This window comes from Micrasema longulum, unplaced genomic scaffold (assembly GCF_059751315.1).
Source record: "Micrasema longulum isolate JH-2025_06_02 unplaced genomic scaffold, ASM5975131v1 h1tg000283l, whole genome shotgun sequence".
NCBI lineage: Eukaryota > Metazoa > Arthropoda > Insecta > Trichoptera > Brachycentridae > Micrasema > Micrasema longulum.
The window spans coordinates 33,770-54,506 of record NW_028277487.1 but is presented as its reverse complement, the minus strand read 5'-3'; the positions used below and the strand labels follow the sequence as shown (position 1 = coordinate 54,506).

Sequence of the window (20,737 nt, the reverse complement as noted above, 5' to 3'; positions counted from 1 at the left end):
TGAATGAATCGATTTGGACTTCAAACATAATATATGTGAATTGAATTCAGTTACTATGAAAAAGTACTTATAGATACTGTAATTTTATTTAAAAAATCATAAGTCGAATCCCTGTCTCATTATTATTTTCGATCTTAAATTCAAGGAACAAAATAAGATAAGTACATGATTTAACAAAATTATCAACATTCGATTTTCCTGGGTAACATCCCTAGTGTTTAAATAGAAAAAAGGTTCACTGATGCAACATTGTAATGACGTTTAGAACAGAAAAAGTTTATTATGTTTAGAATGGTTTATAAGTGAAAGTAAATCGTAAAATTACCTTCTTTTGTCATTATTACAATAAATATTATTGAAAAAAATTAAGCACTTGTGCAGTTCTAAATTCGAAAAAATAAATCAAATTTTATTACCGCTCTCACAAGTTTATGTTGTTGAATTTTAATGAAGTGTCAAATGTAACCTATTAAATTTGCCCTACTGTAACTTAACATATTACAACAGATATGAAAAACATTTTAAAGAAGGTAATATAGAAGTCTAGGTATCTACAAGGATTATAACCTGTTATTGGGTGGTTTAAGTGGCCACTTTACACACTTTACCAATATTGCCAATCTTGAACATCTATATTCCTTCAATTATTTCGTCTGTCATTTTTAATAAAGTTGTTTCGACAAGTTTTTAGTTAGGTACACATGCACCTTCACATTGTACACACACACATATAATGTTGGGGCTAATTTTGAGATCGACCATTTTAATATATTTTAAAAACAGTATTGCTGTTGATTCCTTAAAAAATATTTTTTTAAAGATTTATTTTATTTATTTATTCATACAAATACATACATACTACCCTAACTCTATGAGCTAACGATCCCTGTGTTGAGTTGGAATACAACATAATGGAAAGTGAAAGCATGAACATTATCAAATAATAGCAAAAATGCAGTGCTATAAAGTGTATGAATTTAAATTTTTGTCTATTTCTATGTATCATCATACAATGTCAAGTGTTATTGATTTTTTTTTCATCATGAAAAATAAATATTATTTCATATCAATATTTCGAGTAAAATAATTTATATAAAAAATATGCAATATTTGAAAGGTTAACAGGAAAATTCAGTGGTTTTTAAAAAGGAACATTTTTTGGTGGACTATCAAGCTGAGCCAAGACTTTTTAAAATACTTTTATGTATCGTATTATCAACGTCGGCCTCGTAGTTTAGTGGTTAGCAAAATTGTTTACCATGCAAAAGGTCTTGGGTTCAATTCCCGACATGGTTGATATGAAATATTTATTTAAAAAGGTGTTTTTTCACTAGAATATTTCATGGTCCCTGGACTGGAGCCTGAAGCGTAAGACTGATCATCACTCTTTAAGGTAACAAAAATGAACAAGATACTCTGCGTTTGGTGAACTAATGCAGTGCCCTATGCACCCGTTAGTAGTTATTACAAGTTCTCGTCGGTGAGATCTGCTTCCCAAAAACCGGAAATACAATGCACCACAAAACTCTACTATTGGTTGATTTGGAAGAACTTTAGACGAAGTTGATTTTTAGAAGTTTTTTCACACATTTTCGAGAAAATTCACCATACAATTAAATCCTCCAATTTTTACCGCACGTAAGAAAACCTTTTTTTATTTCCAATTTCCCGTTGCACTAAACATCCTCATTTTAATAATATGTACAACAAAAAACCACGTCTAGCGTGATTGAATTTTTACTTTATAACAACGACATACATACACATACAAGTATCGTATTAAGATTTATACGCAAGAATATATTTTTTACAATGCTTGAAAACAACTTAGAAATATTCCAGCGAACTCATATTTCAGGAGCATGCGTTTATACTGCCATTAATGTTCCATTAGTCAAAAGAGGTTTTCAAGGAGTGGACCTTTCTTTCAACGGTATCCCCCCTTCTCTGCCCCCGCCCTTTGCCGCCCACACTCCGTACCTTTCAACTTGACAATTCAACAGATCTTCACTAGTAGAAAAGAGAGAACTATAGTACGGGAGAGAGCAGTTTACTACGTCAAGGTAACGTAACGCACATTCTCCATTTCATTTCTACCATCGTAAATTAACGCGAAGGGTGCGTTCTTTTGATTTATCTCACGAAGAAAAACGTATCTAGGCAAATCCTGGCCGGGAAAAAGTGGACGGTAGGGCGCCTCCCTAAAATTTTGCTCTAGCTGCAAAATCCTTTTGTTTTAGTAAAATCCTATTACGCGCACAAAAATGCTTCGTTTTCCATTCGTATTGTGACCTGCGGATGTGCCGCTATTTTATTTTAAATAGTGCCACACTGGCAAAACCGAAAATTGATGACGAAAAATAAGAGCAATCTAAATTTTCTAGCAATTTATATATACACCGAGCTTTTGAAATACAAAAATTGAAAAGAATTATAATGAACAAATATTATTTTAGTTAATTTTTATCAAGGATGTACGTAACTACTCCCGAAAAAATAATATTTAAAAATGTACGCCATTTGAAGAAATCGGTAAATAAATCTACGTACGTGCCTTAAAATTTACCGATGTTTAAAATAAATAATTCTGTGGATACCGACTGACATTAATATTTTAATGTTTTTTATTTACACAATTTTAATAAGGTTGGACTTATTCTTCTAGTAAAAGGATAACGTTATTGACCGTGTAAAATATTTGCAAAAAAAAGCTTTTTGTTTGATGTGGTTTGTTGACGAAACATATTTATATTTACAGAAGGAAAACATAAAGAGCAGGATCTGTGATTTGTAATGTTTTAGTTATCGTTATTCTGTGGTAAAAAAATGATTTATACAGCTCTAGTTGGTTGGGGTTTGATTTCCATCGACGGGTTCTCCCCCTCAAGTGGGTAACGCGTCTTATGTAAGCACATTAGTCGAAGGATAAAATTTCCTCAATGGTTCCAGGCAGCGAAAATGTTCTTGCGATTCTCACCGCACACATGACAAAAAAGCGTATCGATAGTAAACAGTTTCAAGAGTAAAAACATTGCAAAAGTTATTTTAGCGGTAAAAAACCCATTCTTCCAACAACGACTCTATTTAAATGTTAATAAATTTTGTCCCGCCATTAACTTCGCCACACTGACCGCTTAATTTTTAAATGCTTTATTGGATAAAGCCTGTGAAGAAATTATACATCTTTGTTTACATTTGTAATTGAGCTGTCGCATTTCAGTCTAAATGTTCTTTACCCTTACTCAAGCTCACTTACAAACCTCAAACATAAACAAAAAATATAAATCTTGTATGGAAAAGCATTGTCAAACCCATGTCTCCGTAAGTCCTCCCTCGGAGTCAGCATCACAACATAACACAGACCATTTAAAACGTATTTACCCTATTCGCATATATCCAGAGGCAATAAATTGTCTTTATGTGAAGAATAAAAAAGTACGAATTTTAACGCACTATCGATGTTTTTCAGTAATTCTCATGAGGAAATTCGTATCTATCGGTAAAAAAATCCCCAACTTACTATGCATACATTATACAATACATTTATTTCGATTGAAAATAACGGTCTTTACAGTTCTGTTCTATTTTACTTTAAAATATCTGCTTTAAAAAAAAGGTTTGTTTAAAGGTTAAAAATACGTGTTTCTATCTAAGACTTCAAGAAATAAAATGTCGGAATTTGTATTGAATACAAGGTTTCCTTAGCATAATAAGCAGTTTAATTTGTTTCTTTTAAATCTTGTATAGGAATGAGACACTCTTTTGGAAATAGTTGTAAGTGGAAACGTAAGTGAAACCCTATCTTGATACCGACAACCGACTGAGTACCGACTACCAACCCTTCCCCAGACGGCAGAAAAGTTTTATTGGGTGAAAAAAGGTACTGAAATCCGGTCACCTTCTGCAAGATTTCCCACTTTTATTTTTCTAACCCCGATACTGTAAACTTAGGAGTTTTATCAATCGAAGAACATTAGTTTAGCTTTTATTTTTTATTTATGATATGAAATAGGAGATTTAGAACACTTTATTTGCAAACTGGCATATCAACGCAAGCAAAAGTAAAGCATCTCCGAATAAAAGGAAATTCTTTTTTCGTCTTCCGAAAAAGGTGCCGAGGAACTATGAATAAAAAATAAAATCATACGTCGATTCCCATTTCAATAGCCACTTTTAAAAAAACAACTTGAAATGAAGGATAAACCCGTTTCGGGAGGAATGATGCAAATTAAATAAACCTGTGTTCAATCTTCGTTATGTTTTTATATGTAATATTGTGTTTTTCGTGACGGAGTATCCGTAACAGAATGTTAAGTCACATGTAACAGCTAAATAAATCAACGTCGTATTTAACTAAAATCGGTTTGAAAACTATGTAGATTCGGAGTGTAGGTAGGTAGTAGTATAAAATATAGCATAGTGGTCAGCAATCTAGGAAGCGGCCACCGAAAAACGGTCGCTTTCATTGAATTAACAAAGTATAATGCTTATTTATTGCCAGTTAGACAAGGCACGCTAACCCACGCTGTTTCTGTAAACTGAGGATAGTATGAACCTACAGATTGGCTTCTGTGCCTGTGGTAGAGCGATATAATTTAACATTCGGAAATTTTATGGCTATTTTATCAAGTGTAACTTCGGGAATCGAGAAAACATTTTGATACATTGCTTTAATCTACCAAAAGTAGAATAGTTTATAATTTATATCTTTGTATTTTACAACCAAAATACTTTTCAGGTGCATATTACGAGTCTAATAGTTATGTGATGTAGTATTTTGTAACTTTTATTGATGTAAAACGATCATACGATTCACGTTAATTATTTAAGTTCATATTTGTAATGTTCCGTGATACAGTTTTATTTTATTATAAAAATCGGTTTGTGGTCCCATGGTTAGTGTTGCGAACTCACAGATCAGATGTCCGAGGTTCGAACCCTTGATTTGCATTTTCTAATAGTGAGTTATTTACGACTCGTTGAAAATGGCCACCAAAATTTTAATATTTGGGTTATTTATAAGAAAGGTAATACTTCTTTTTGAAAAAATATATACCTGAAATAAGCCTAAGATACGTAAAATTTGGCCACTTAAAATCTCATAATTTTATTAACTTTTAACGAAAATTCTTAATTTTCCATAGATGTGTGCGCGTATGTTGCTTTTGTTTGAAATAATGACTTTTTGATAAGTTAACGTTTCTATGGAGGCACTCTGTTTCTAGGTTTTTTGTATACAGAAACTACATACACGTACATAGCGCAAAGCTGATATTTGGCTTGTCCAGTCTCCCATTACATAAAATAAGCTGTGGCGGGGTGCTGATCCACCCTTTGAATTGAATCGTTTCATTATTTTTAAGCGTCGGAGATCACAAAACGTTGAGCACATTTTCTCGTTCATTTAATTTCGCGTTGTCCAAAACCACCGCCCGTTAATGCAAGGATATAAATTCACACAATCACTGGCTCATCCGCGGCTGGAAAAAAACTCGAAATGCGCCGGGGACAGAGGAAATAAAAAAGCATCGAGTTAATAAAATGGTGGGCTTAAATCGGGAGACAAGCCCTTTCGCATAAAGCGAGATTCATTCTGACAAAAAGTCGACGGGCCCGCGTTCGGTACTGGCCGATGGCAAATCCGCTTAGAGTTGTTGCGGTCTAGGCGATATGCCGCCTGGCCGCGTGTACAGTACCGTACCTACAATATACCGTATACCTCCTCTCTATTCTGCCGCCCTGTAGCACACACCTCGCACTCCTTTCTACCACCCACTGTCATGTGCCGTTATTTATACTTTATTGTTAATTCGGAAGAGAAGGTTTAACTGCTGTTTTCATTGCATTGTGCTGATAACGAGTTTATAAATTCACTGTTTCGTGTTTGATTGTGAAAAATCAGAAAATAATTTTATCCCAGTAAAAAAATACATTAATCTGACCCTTGTCATCCGCAAAGATGAAAAGGGTAAAGTCTCAATTATTTATTTATTTAAACATTTGTTGTATAGTATAATACTGGCATGCTTTTTTGGTTTAAAATCATATCTTCCAACCAACCAAAACGTTCGTTTTACACGGCATCATTCGTGTATATTAAGTAAAGTACCAACGGTAGTGTTTTTTTACATAAATATATAATTTTGTGAGTATCTATTGGTGTTTCCCTTCACTACGCCAATTTCATTTACGCTTGTTAGTTAGTTCCTGCTTTATAAAATTCGCAAAACATTTTTTCCTTCCATTTTTATTGTAGGTATTTAATTTTAATATTTTTCCTTCACTAATGTATTTTTTTTTACTAATCAGTTAATTGAATTATTTCACATTATAAAATATCAATGTCGATTGTTTTACTATTGGTTATTTAAATTATTTAATCTGCTATTTTTTGTAGATTATTTACAAATAAATAACTATATATGATAATTTATGTCAATAATTAAACTTTTTTTATTATTAGTTAATTATTAAATTTACAAATTATGTAAATGATTTCACACACTTTGCTTTTTACCTCATTAGAACATGAATATGAATAGAATCTTGGTGGTTTTTATGGTACCTAACATAATTTTAAAAAGTCAAACAGCGCAGGCATCATGCTTATCGTAAGAAAATGTAAAAATAATAAAGTTTACACTGACATTACACGAACACCTAAAAACACTTAAATAAAAAAAATATGTAGGTGTATCAATGAGTTGGTCGAGAAAGCTCTTATTTTTATATCCTTCCCGGTGCAAAATATTCCCTCGAATCACGGGAAATTCTGCTCAATGTACAGAACACACAAGACAAGTTTTCCCCTGCCATTGTATAGTTGACATTTTTCGCTGTCGCCGACTCTCGAGATACCCGTAAGAGTCTCTCAATTGAAAAGATTTTGTTGCGAGATTCACGAGAGAGCGAGACACATTTTGTATCTCACAGGATTTCTTGTTGTTGTTCACGAATACAGTTTTAAGAAGTTTCTAATAGATTTAAAAATACTGCAGGAAAAGTCTTTGAAATTTGAACGAGATTAATAAGGTAAAATTTTATAATGGAAAATATAACAAAATATGCTTTTGATTTTATCTCAATATATTTTAATGTGTACGTACATATAATAAGTCTACGAAAGCGCCAACAAAAAGGACTCCATATTAAAAAGAGGATAAGGGTGTTTTTATACTATCGTTTAAATTTAAAGGCAACGGGTACTCATGATGATGAAAAGCAATTTTGTTCCATATACATTTTATAATAATTTGAGGTTCCTCTCACCACATGGTCCTAAATTCAGCGACTCCCCGTAAGTTGAATACATTGCCAACCAGAGGCGTTAGGTAAAAGAGCGTTAGTTAGACGCTCCCTTATAATAATAAACGAACAAGCGAAACAAAGAGTTACGTTCTCCGCTATATTCTCTCCTGATAAAGGCAGATTGCCGGTATAGCAACCAGGGAGTCAAGCTTTCGAGGAGGTACGAAGTGGATGGCTATAAAATAATTTGGCCGGCGATTTTCGGTTTAGCGCGGTGGAGACGGGCGATCATTATTTCTTTATGGGGAGCTCATAGAACGTAGAAGATGTGAGGAGTGTTGTTACTTTGCAAAAGGAGTAGCTTCACAACAGATTGGGAACTTTATCAAAACTCAATCATTCCCTTTGTTAGTCCACTGATTTTCGGTAGGAGTTGAATCGAGAGTATATTGTTATGGTAATCATCTAGCCTTATTGAAGTTCAGAAGGAATGGATAACCTTTTAAGGCTAATTAACATAAAATCAATTATTATCTTAAGTATATATCCATTTTAAACGCTTAGAGTAAATTCATTTAAGGAAGTTGTAGAATGTACTAATTTCGATACGATTTGAAGTTTTGGTAACGGAACTCCCATTTCCGCCAAAATTACCGAATAAAGTAAGTTCGCATATTGGATAAATCGCCAGTCTATTAAGTTAAATTATTTGAAGTAAGCTAGGAGCACAGGGTGTTTCAGATGCTCGAAAAAGCGCCAGTGGATAGTTTTATACAGCGAGGTATAAGTTTCCTTAATACGTAGGGCATAGAAGCTAAATTGGCCCATCAGTGCCCGCATTCTGGCAAAATAAGTGCTTACCTAAGCTGAAAACTGTAAAGTTTTACTTTAAATTAATCGCTCGAAAGAAATATCTCATTATGGTTATTTGAAGCAATCGCGAGTGCTGAGAAGATAAGTGGTTGGACGCTGGTTTATCTAGATGCATCCGTCTAGGGAAACTTTTATATTATCTTTTAATGATTTTGCCACCCCGCAGATTTTCTTTTCATACAATTGAATCTTTAAATTACAAAGTAGAGTCTTATATTAAGTGCCTTCGAAGAAAACTCTCGGGAAAATAAAATATCTTACCATAAAGTTCATAATCGGTAATAAAGCGAAATTCACTTTTTATTGAAAAAAAAAATTAAGTTAAACAATTTTTAAATTGTAAAACTGAATGAAAAATGAGGTTTAAGGTAAGGAATGTTACCAAGAGTATAATAGTCATAAAACACAGGCATGGTTAGGAAGGTACCAGGGTTTCACACAAACGCGGGGGTGACCCCTCTTTGGGTATATATCAAAGCTAACTAACGCGATGCAAAGCCACATATTTGCATGTATCTATGTGCGAACTTTCCCACTTTAACCCTTTTGCATTTAGACCGACAAGGTTATAAAGCAGAGTTGCCGCAGGTTTTGTCGCGGCGCTGGCGATGTTATCGGGGCATCAGAGACTGTTGAGGATAAACTTCTCATACTGGAAAACAAAGCACACTGTTAGTTTTTCTATTTCCCAAGACTGCAAAATAAATAATGCACTATTCTACTGATTTTTATAAAAAGGTACTTTTGCTATTTTACAGGGATTAATTTTTCGAGAAAGTAAATAGAAACAGTACTTATGTGTACAACAGTTATCACGGTAAAGGAAAAAAAATATCACCCATCTATTTGGATTTCCATTTTAATGATAATAACGATATGGATTAATTTCTAAATTCCAGATTTGTTAGCCAGTTCAGATGAAAACTTTTATTTAAACTTTTTCTTTTTTATTGTAATCCATTATTTCATCCTTATGACGCCTATCTGTTAGTCAAGATATAAATCGAAGGTTTTTAAACACTCATATTCGACGCAAATTAATTCTGAAATCGTTGTTCTTGTGGAGTTGGAAAATGGCAACAGATTGTTTGTCTATTAGTTTATCAATTCGATGAGCGGTTTCCTTCATACGACAAAACTACAAAAATAAATATTTTTAATATCGTTTTTTTTTTATTCCAATACCACACATACATTTTTCAGTTATAAAATAATACAAATAAATTTTTTTTTTTTTTTTTGGGCCGGGAATCGGGTGTTCACTTAACCATTGTATTTAAAGTTGTCCACTTCTGTACCTCTGTGCTCACCCTTAAATACTTTTCACATTCAAAGTAGAATGATCATTATTTGATTCAACACGTCCATATTCTTCAAACATAATAAGCATACGAGGAAAATAATATTTATTGTGAATCAATAAACACTTTTTTTTTTACAAAATATAAATAAATTAACTTTGATTTCAACCACTTTTTTTTTTCTGCCGCTCAGTTTCAAAGCTTTACAAGCTTCTTTATCAAAGTTTAACTAACCAATGAATCTTATCTTATTTAATTTTTTACACTGTTTAATTTAAATAACATCGAAATATATAGAGCTAAGTTAAGTTGTTTTGTCATGTAGTTCTTGTTGTAAAAATGAGAGGTGTGGAGTAAGATGGATACAATCTGTAAAACTAGACAGAAGTAGACCAAAAGAAATAGAGTATACGAGGGCGGATTGAAAATGAAGCTACCTAAGTAGGAAAAAAACTTTTTTTTTCAAAAACCATTTGTTTCTCAACATAGTCTCCTTTTACTTCGACACACTTAGTAAGACGATATTCCAACTTTTTTACTCCATCTGAATAATACAATTTCGGGAACCTCTCAAAATACGCGTTAGTTTCGGTAATCACTTTTTTGTTGAAGCTAAATCTTTTTCCTGCAAGCAATTTTTTCAAGTTTGAAAACAGGAAAAAGTCACTAGGAGCTAAATCTGGACTATAAAATTGATGAATCAACCAATTCAAAGTGAATTTCACGTAATTTTAGCATCGTATCTAATGCTGTGTGAACCGGTGCGTTGTCTTGAAGAAAGAGCACTCTTTTCTTCTTTAAATGTAGTCGTTTTTCCTTGATTGCCTCATTTAATTGATCCAATAATGCACGATAATACTTTCCTGCAGTTGTGGATCCTTTTTAAAGATAATTTTTGAGCAATATTCCGAGTGCATCCATACAGTGCAAAATACAGTGGCCATAACCCTGCCAGCCGATTTCACTGCTTTTGCCTTCTTCCGAGCACTTCCATCAGCTTCCACCCATTGTTTCAATTGATTTTTGGTTGCAAGTGTATAGTGGTGCACCCAAATTTTATCAATAATAATTAATCTATGCCAAAAATCAACAGGATTACGCTTTATCATGTCCAAACACTGCTGTGAAGTGGTCTCTCGAACTCGTTATTGTTCTACACTAAGCAAACGCGGCACCGATTTTGCCGATAGCTTTTTCATATGCAAATGTTCATGCAAAATGTTGAACTCACGTTTATATGAGATGTTTATCATTTCAACAATCTCACGAAACTTCATTCGGCAATCATTCATAACTATATCGAGGATTTTCTTGATATTTTCTTCAGTAACCACCTCTTTTGGCCTTCCTATTGATGGAATTGTTGCAGCGCTTGTTCGGCCGCGTTTAAATTCAGCAATTCAATATTCTACCATGTAATCTGACGGAACAGACTTACTTTAATATTTATCGAGCTTTTATTTTGTCTTTTTTGCCATTTTCCCTTTCAAATAATAGTGTTTAATCACTGCACGAAATTCGCTTTTTTCTACTTTTCAAGAAATAAAAAAGTTGTTTATTTCAAACGACTACAACAAATAAACTAATCGATGAATTAGGGTGACATTTTAACAGCTGCCGTTTGACAGATTGCAATTTGGAAAACATAAATCTATTTTGTGTTTGTGCTGCCATCTAGCGCTAGGTAGCTTCATTATCAATCCACCCTCGTCTTCGACTTTTTAATATTTTTTTCTAAATACAAATCCCTTTTTTAATTTATAAGATTTCCAAGCAGTTTAATTTTAATATTTTATTTTCAACACGAAGAACTTTAAGTTCTGTATCTTTATTAAAATTATGCATATTTTCTATCAAATGGTTTGTGAATTTTGAAAAATTATATTTTTTAGTCACCTTAAGTGTTCTTTTACAAGAATACTATGGTTTCTTATATTTTTTGTAATAAAGATTGAATCGCAATAATTATTATTAAATTTTTATATGCCAGATTTCATATATTTAGAAACTTTGTCCTTATCTTAACCGGTCTGTAGGAAAAAAAAAGTTTTTTAATAACAAAAATGTTTTATGTTTACTTATTATAATAAATAACAAAAAAATAGCGCTTTCAATATCAAATTTACTTTTTTTTAATTTTCAAGATTAAATTGTTCTCGTTATAGTTTCAGAACTGTGTTTTTGACTGATTCCATTATTGTACAAAAACTAGTTGTATGAAAATCCGCATACTTTATTACTGAATGTGAACAGCGGTAAGTACCTACCCAGAATAATTCCATGATCCCTTGTCTACACAGGGCGGAGAAAGTCAAACAAAAGGCATTAAAAAAGTTTATGGCTCGCATGTTCTGGATTAAATAAAAAGAGAGCGTAATTAACATTTTATTAAAACCCCCAGAATATAAATAAATACGGGAAAGTCTGACGTATTTATTGTATAAAATACAATGGCATAAAGCGAAATAATAATAAAACAAATTAAATAGGTCACAAATTTAAACCATAATTCTAAACAAGTGAAAATCGTAAATATTACTTAGGGTTAAGTTAAAACAACTTTAGAGTTAAATGATTATTGACAGTACGTTTAAATTTAAAAACAATCCTTGTGAAGCAAATTTATTTATCGTAATATTATAAAAATGAGTAAAATTTATCACTGAAGCGTATTATAATTCTGACCTGTTTCGGAACAAGACATTTATTTTATTAAATAAACGGCAAATCTGCCTTTTACAAAAATTTATTATACTAACATATTTGGCTTAATATATTTTTTTTTTTTAAACGAAAATTTCTTTATACCTAAGATTAATAATAAAAATTGAACCTAAAAAATATACAAATTTTATGTTTAAAAAAATATACAGCATATTCAGTAGAAAGTTTAAATAATTCAAGAATAAATGTAAAAAACAAAATTAAATAATAAAACAATCTACAGTAATACAACAAGAAAATTATAAGTACCGTTTCATAGAGATGGGCAAAGTGAACAAAAAACTGTTTATATTATCAAATGAATGAATGAATAAATATAATTACCATTCAACTTCTTCGAAATAGTTCAAAAGGTTTATTTCATATAAATAATACCCTACACTAAATATATCAGATACGTGGGAATAACTATTGCCGAGTTCATGAAGTCTGTTTAATACGGCCATTACAAGTATACACTGTCCGTGAATTGTTGCTACAAAACGGCGGCACCTGTCTAGTCATTCTTCCAGGCACCCTGAAGTTGATGAGAGGTTATAGTTCAGGGCAATTCCATATTAAATTTACAATGTTGAATAAATTTAAAAGGTATATAATTTTTCTTCTATTGTTAAGTTTTAACAAATTTATTTTTTTAAAATAAAAAATCGTAATTTAAAAGTTAATGACTGGTTCTAAGTTTAAAATTTATATACCCTAATAATTTTTCTCCAAGAGTAAAAATAAAATAAACTAAATATTTTAAATCTAACCAAACTTTTGCACTAAATTTAAGTTTCCTAAAATACATCTGTGTACATAATATGTGTTCAGCAGTCCATGTTTGCGTGATTAACTGTTTACTTTAACAATATAAAAAAGCATTTTAGTGGCAGTTTTTAATGATGTTTACATGACAGATTTTTACGTGAAATTTTTCCGAACATACGATTAATTAAAATAATTCAATAAAAAATGTTCTATTTTGAAAATATATTTCAACAAATAGAAGCTATTTTAAGTGTGGTTTGATTATATAATAAATTGTATTGGTTAATGAATTTAATTAAGACAATCTAAATAAAAATGTATATCAGGGTACCAGGAGTACATAAGAAGTCCTAGATAGTTGGAAGCAGCTGTTATACGCATTACCATACTCCCTCAGTACTGGGATTTCTCCAATATCCATGACCCTAAAGAACCATTACACCTCATTGGGTTTCAGAGAATGGTGCTGTATCAGCTTGTATTAGCGATGTGGTTTTACGAAAACAAAAAAATTAAGGATACATTGTGGATAGTGCCTGATTTGAATATATATTATGGGCTTCCGCCATTTTTATTTATACTTATGGATTAATTATGTAAATGACAATAGTTTGCTTTGGTATTGATTATGTCATATTTATATTCAATATAAATAAGTAAGAAAATGGCTGTCAATGTTCAAGAAAAACATTGAACGGGCCAGTAGCACAAAAATAATCAAAGTTTTCGTATTCTTCATCTTTTAAGAAATCCGAAAGTCTGCGTTACATCGACTAGTTGTTTTTCTGAGAATATGAGGTCAAACTGTTTTTCTATCTCTTGGATGCTCTTCCAGGTGGACGTTGTTCAGATGGGATTTCGTTGGCTGCAGTTTACAAAAGTCTGTCACTGCTCATTATATCTACAGTATCTTCTTCTGGATCTGCTCCATCATCCGATATTCTCTATTTCACACGTATTTTTAATCATAGTATAACGGATTCGGCCTCTATGCATTTTTTCAGTAATGTACTTTATCCACTTCATTTTAGCAGTGATCCTTTGGTACAAACAGTGTTAGTCCGCGCTTCCACAGCATACGCCATGATGGGTCTCACACAAGTCTTGCATATTTTGACCTTACAATCGGTACGCATATCCTAATTCTTCATATTACATTCCTCAGACACCCCGACACAGTTGATGCTTTGTTGACGTGTTCTCTGACTTCAGTGTACAAATCCCTATGACTTGAGATTTCTACTCCTAGATATCTGAAAGTTATGACCTGTTCTACTCGCTTGTTGTCAATAGTCAGCAAACGCCTTAAATGTTGTCTGGATACTGTAAGATTTTTTGTTTTGCTGATTGATACTGACTGTTTAGCCTTTGTGCTTCTAGATGGAATTTATACAACATTCTATTCTTATTATCAGTAGGTAACACAATTTAACAACATTCTTTATTATATTACAAATGATGAGGTTTATTATATTTATGTTCCAATTGATTTTATTCGTAATCAAAGTCAACTGGAATAAAAGCACAATGTCAAAAAAAGCAAAAATCAGAATACTTTTAAAAATGATGGCGAAGTTACATAACTCAATTCTATAAATAAGGCAGTAAAAGTGTAAAAAAGAACTCAAACCCTTACTTAATAATATGTATTAACTTTGATTAAGTTCTTTAGGAGCACAGTGCAGTTGTTTTCTTTAAAGATTTGTACGGTAAATACTAATTTTTATTTTATTATTTTAGATAAGTGGAATTTTCGGGTTCAATCTTTTTTTATTTACAAAATAAAAGACGGGACACTTTGAAACGCTTCTCTGAAGAATAAGTTAACGACATTCAAACTTCCACTACACATTTTAGACACAAATTTCATAACCTAAACATGTTGTTATTTTACTCTCTACGTCATCATTATTCTTAAGCGAAACCAAGCACTCTTAAACAAAGGACACGGAATCTCTAGACCCATACAGTACATACATATTGCAAAGTAACGGTGTGTTTCCCACAGCGAGTTACACCTTCTGAAATTCGTTAGCACTCACGTGCGCATATTAAGCGCTGTATACCTATATTAGAAACATGCTTAAGGATTAAACCGTGAGACTACCAAGCCAAGTCTTAATTCTGGATACAACCGGGATTTAATATTTGGATACACAATTTAGAATAATTTTATAAACGTTCATATTTCCAAAGATTTAAACAGTGTTTAAAGTACGTATATTTACTTCTTAGATTAATTGTTTCCTACAATTGGACTATAAACAACATGGCATTCGTTTTAAAAACCAAAAATATAACAATTAAATAGATGCAAGTAATTTGCTATGATTTCTATATTTATAAATGCCATATTATTCAAATATGTCCATGTCAAAAATTCATTTTTGTGTAATAAATATTTTACCAACACCAGGTGTTTTTTTTTTCTGGACAGGCATAACAAACTGAAGGCTTTATTGTTCCTTTTTGATCAATAAACCAATGAAGTTTTAAATGCACCAATAAGTAATGCGGACATGCACATTATAACACTTGCTGTACAAGAGTTAACAGGTATACAATGAGTTGTACCTGAATGAAAAATATAATGTAACCCAAAGACGAGCTTCGGCTTTGCGGGAACCAAAACACAATAATGTTTGTTATTTTATTTGTTAAAATAAATAAATAAAAAAATACAAAAAATAATAAACCTCAACATATTTCAGATGGTTTTTTAAAAAAACATGTTTTTAATGACTTTCCGTATAAAATGTAATGAAGGTAGTGGGTTGAATGTTCATATTAGTTCTTAAGACTTTCAAACTAACTTTATATAGCACAAATAAATCAATAACTTTGTAATGTTATGTCCCTAGAACTGGCCAAAAATGATCTATTCGGGGTCTTAGTGTTACAATCATGAAAACATTTATTCGTTTATATTTACTCATATATTTATAGTACATACAAGGTATGTAAGTTAAGTAATGAGACTAGTGGCATAATATTCGATTGGGCAACACTGATAACGTGGGACTTTGAGGGTCAGTAGGTAAAAATATAATACACCGTTAGTGCGAATAGAGAAATATCACAAACTTTGAATTCCGATGAAAACGTGATAAATGTTTATGAAAAAAGATTTTTTTAAAAAAATCAATATAGATATTGTGGAAAAATGTTTTCATGCGTGATTTAAAAAAATACGTTTTTACAAAAACGCGACATGTTTGGCCTTGACAATTGTGACGTCAAGATTTGTGAAAACGTTATATTTAAATTTAAACGTTCACAAACAAAGTTCAAAATAAAACAGAGTAAGGGTATAAGAAACGTTTAAGGGGCGTGGCCAATGCAATGAGCGGGTTTTTCGCGGGAATTAAAAATATTTTTAATGCTATTATTAATTACAAAAAAAATAACAGTATTCCATAAACCCTTGTTAATTTTAAATTATTAACATAAAAATAAATTATATTTCCCTATAAGACCTCTCTAGAGCCACGTTGGTTGTCCGAAGAGCTTGTTTTAGTGAAGGTTTTATTTATGCATTCTTGCAATGAGACATGATTTTCGAGCGACGGTTTGCCATCAGGCTTTGCTTCAGAATTGAACCCCGTACAGAAACGTTTGCAAATCTCCAACAGGCCTACGGAGATGGTGTTTTTTTAAGTTCCCAGGGCCCTAATTACAATGGAAAGTTATCTTCAACTGTCCATAAAACAAAATCAAATTTAATGAACAAAAATGTGAATGTTTATAAATTTGAAATATGTTTGTCAGTAACCTGTAATTAAAAATGTTTCAAGCAAAAAATTGAATGAGTATTTAATTTTTTATGCAGAAAATTTGTTTTCATTTTATAACAATTGAAGAAAACTCTGTTAAAATCTTATTTTGATCGGGACCCAGGTGGAAGGTATTTGTAGAAAGAAAGAAGCGTTAAAAACAACTTGGTGTTGCATCACCCATATGTCACACAGTTATTAAAGTATACAGGTTTTTGACTAATAAGAAAATTTCTGTAATTCCTCAGCCTCTTTTTTTATTTGATATGAAACTTTGTTATTTTTTCTTTCCAGATTAAAAAACCTCAAGAGACGTCATTTTGGTGCCCTGGACGGCATTCAAAAGGCTATAACCGGCCAGCTGAAGGCTATTCCAGTATCCGAGTTCCAGCACTGCTTTGAGAAATAGAAGAAGCGTCTCCAACGTTGTGTGGCTTCTTAAATAAATTACTTTGAAGGGAACAATGTTTAACTGTAATGTTAATGGAACAAAACAAGCGGAAAAATCATCGAATTACTCATATTGTATAAATAAAATAAATGCATTTTATGTCGGCAACTTCAAATATGAATGTTTTCTTAGTAATTGCATATGTGCAAGTACGGGTATAAAGTTACCACAACGGAACTGTACGTTAGAGTAAAATTTGCTAATTCCTATGAGGCCAGACCTCTCCAGACTCGCAGTAACATAAGGTGGGACAAATTAGAATTTCAAGGAGGTGTACTCGTTCACAGAGCACACGTGGCCAGCGCGGTGCAATGCTAACTTAACTCCATACTTGTGACGTAGCTATTCCTCGGGACCATAACTTGAATTAAATTAACAACAATATTTACCAGGGAGACTAGATAAATGATATTACAGTGTTTTAGGTGGGGTTTATGCACACATACGACTTTAGTAGCATCAGACGAACCGGAAAAAGCAGCCACGTGGAGGGCGTTTTAATATGCCATATTACATATTCAAACCTTTAAATTTATTCCAAAACATGTTTCTTATGTACTTTACGTGAATAAGTAAAAAAATATCGATTTAGGCATTAGAACATTGGTTGTTGTTCATTAATGAAGATGCTAGACTAGTTGCAAAATGCAAATATATTTTATAATTTGTAATTTTTTTGATTAAAAGTTTCCTTAATTTTGTTAATTTTTCTGAATGATTTTTTAATTTTATTAGAGGTCAATTCAATAAGAAATACAATAATAAAGTATTTAGTTAGTATGAATATAAAATAATCCATTTCTGTGTTTTACAAGAACATTTCGCAGTGCTTATATTTTACTTGATGTTTGAGAATTAAAATATACGAGTAAAGTTTCAAAGGATTCCTTAACTTTAAGAACAATCAATGCCTATATTAATAAAATAATAATAAAGGTATAAAAAACATGAATTGAGAAAATGCATTCACAACGGTTGAATTAATAAAACAGAGCTTATCAACTATTTTTAAACTCTTAGTATTTTTAAAATTTGGCAAAAAACTGTTGTTTTTACATTTCAACAAAAGTTTAGCATAAGTCAAAAAACGACTATTAATTCAAATCTCAAATAACTTTACACCGCCAAATAAATAATCACATAAATTTGATGCGAGCTATTCGTCAAAATATCAAATGATTATTTAAAATAAAGATTTCGACCCACAGGGTTATTATTTTATCAAACATACAGTATCATTATTGGATGTGGATTCAAAATGATTTCAGCTACTTTGTAACAATATACAATTGTCCGGAGTACTCAGTGCCCTGTTCCTCGGGCGGTCTGGAAATGACTGCGTCCCATAGAGGCATTTTCCTGAAAGTAAACTCGCCCCTAGAAACAGTTTTCGATGTCCAGAAACCTCAACTTGCACCAGTTGAGATATAAATGCATTCTCCGTTGGTTACATGCTGCTATTGTATTGTGCTATAAGTGCCTCATTTGTTTACTCTCGACCCCTCTGCTACTGACGCTTTGTGACCTTATACAAGATGAAATTATTTCACTCCCCTCTTGTTGAAAATATACGCGAAACATTGTATTAGTAATTTTAACAATGGATATTGTCCCTTAACTGTACTGGTTTTTATTCATTTTTGATGATGCGTTTTGTTACTCAAAATAAAAAATAACCCACAAAATCCAGAATGATTAAAATTAATTTGACAAGTTCGATCTTTATAAAAAGTGTAAATTAAGAAATATTCTCGATAAAAAAAATAGTTTTCTTAATTCAAAAAAACAAAACACTACCTATATGTATGTTTTGCTTTGCTTTTTGTTGACATTTATAACATTTCGATAGTGTGCATCGATCAATTATAAAGCTCAACTAAACAGGTGATAAAGGTTTTTTTAATATGTCTTAGAGACGTTGTTTAGAAGAGATTAGTTGAAATCAGATATAGTAGATATCACATTATAACGGTTTTTACGAAATTCATGCAATATTAGAAATTTGCGCCATTTATGCGTTAAAATGTTGCTAAAGAAAAGAGATAAAAGAAAAACAGCGTAATAAATGATAGTTCGGGTTTATTTAAAATGAAGTGCAACACGAAAGAACAATGCGTTTTCACTGTAAAGCTATATTTTGAAAACGAAGAAAGTTTTGGTAGCCACAGTTGGCAATTTCATGGGGCTCATTTTCATCTTGATGGTTTTGTTAATTGTAAAAATTGTCACATTTTTGGTTTAGAAAATCTATGATCGACTGTTGATAAACAAATACTTCCATGACGTGTCACTGTTTGGAGTAGATTTTGGGCAGGATGGATCTTCGAACTGTTCTTTAAAATTATAGCTGGTCAGACAATATATGTTAATGGTGCTCGCTATCACGACACGATAATCCAAATTTTATTCTAGCCTTGATGGCAAGATAAAGACATGGCCAATTATTCGAGAGCGCATAATTATCAGTCTTAAATTTGTCCTAATAGATAACCTTTAAATTAGCACACTTACTTTATGGATATGGCATAATTCATTAAATCAAGAAAGATTGTTTATTATTATTGAAGTGAAAGGTTAAAATTTTACTTTGTGTCACTTAAACGGTGTTTAGTTGCAAATAAGAGCAAAAAAAAAATACAATTTTGAGATTTTTTTTAACACGTTTTGACATTTAAATGAATTTCATTGAAGTTATAAAAGAGAAATTTAAACTTTTTCTCCCTCATACGCATTGTTTCCGTAAGACAGAGAGAAGGGGTATTATACCGAATGATTTAAGCCATCAATTAATTTTGCCTCAATTTTTAGACGACGAACTTTAACATTTGAAAATGAATCAGACTTACTTAGGAAATATAGCTCAGATTCCTCTCCGCTTATTAAGTTGGTCATTAAACATAGCACGGCACTATTAAAAACACAGCTCGGTATATAGATAATATTTTTTTTAATTATTTCAATTATTAAGCGGCCGGTAAAAACACGAACCAGTACACCATGTGGCCAATTAATATCCACTTGATTTTGTAAACAAAATTTTCATCTGCGAGAAGAAACTAAATAAATGAAACCAAAAGGGAAAATAATAAATAAGTATTCACCCCCCTTAATTTTACCGGACCAAGTGGATTTGCGCGAAACGTGTGAAACGGGTTCGTACATGACAGACACAATAAATCATTTTTAGAACAATAATGTATAAGATTTTCAATTTCAAACCTTTGTTTTCTAGAAAAATGACTTCTTACGTGAATATTGGGATACCCGACATAAAGAAATACCAGACGGAATTGGGGAAGTTTGACAAAACAAAAAACAAACCATCACGCCGTTTCCCCGTAGGGGTGGGCAGAGAGGATAGACGCCATAACACTCTATCTTGGCATACATACCTCGCTTCCTCTACATTCATACATCATCTGATGCACGCATGTCGATTATTCCTACTTTTGACATGTCCATCTTCAAGTATTTGATGGACTTGATCGTGCCATGTCTTTCTCGGTCTTCCTCGTTTTCTGCATCCATCAACATTTGCATCATAGATTCTTTTAGCCGTTCTTTCGCGGTCCATTCGCTCTACATGTCCAAACCAACGCAGCACCCCTTTCTTGATT

The 20,737-nt window shown here is 32.0% G+C and overlaps 1 protein-coding gene across 16 annotated transcripts in view; it reads right to left on the bottom strand.

Annotated features, from left to right (window-relative positions):
- Rbp6 (RNA-binding protein 6) overlaps positions 1-20,737 on the bottom strand; it is a 456,688-nt gene that overhangs the window by 411,598 nt on the left and 24,353 nt on the right. The window lies entirely within an intron of this gene.